Here is a 708-nt window from a genome sequence, read left to right as displayed (position 1 = left end):
CACCGGAGGGCAGGGAACAACTACAGGCAGACCTGGACAGTTTGGACAAATGGGCAGAAAATAGAATGCAATTTAATAAGGAGGAATGCAAGGTGCTGCACCTAGGGAGGAAAAATGTCCAGCACACCTACTGCCTAGGAAATGACTTGCTCATCAGCATGGAAGCAGAAAGGGATCTTGGAGTCCTAGTGGACTCCAAGATGAACATGAGTTGTCAGTGTGACAACGTCAGCAGCAAAGCTAATGGCGCTTTATCGTGCATCAGCAGATGCGTGACAAACAGAACCAAGGAGGTGATACTTCCCCTCTATCGGGCACTGGTCAGACTGCAGTTGGAGTACTGCGTCCAGTTTTGTGCACCACACTTTAAGAGGGATGTGGATAACCTGGAGAGGGTCCAGAGAAGGGCCACTTGTATGGTTCAAGGCTTGCAGGCCAAGCCCTATGAGGAGAGACTAGGGCACCTGGACCTCTTCAGTCTCCGCAAGAGAAGGTTAAGGGGCGACCTTGTGGCTGCCTATAAAGTCATCATGGGGGTGCAGAAAGGAATAGGTGAAGGTCTAATCACCAAGGCGCCACTGGAGGTTATAAGAAATAATGGCCATAAGCTAGCAGATTTAGACTGGACATTAGGAAGAACTTCTTCACAGTTAGAGTGGCCAAAATCTGGAATTGGCTCCCAAGGGAGGTGGTGCTCTCCCCTACTCT

This window comes from Gavialis gangeticus, unplaced genomic scaffold, assembly GCF_001723915.1.
Source record: "Gavialis gangeticus isolate Ggan-Ray unplaced genomic scaffold, GavGan_comp1, whole genome shotgun sequence".
In the NCBI taxonomy this organism is placed as follows: domain Eukaryota; kingdom Metazoa; phylum Chordata; order Crocodylia; family Gavialidae; genus Gavialis; species Gavialis gangeticus.
This window is presented reverse-complemented; position numbering follows the sequence as displayed.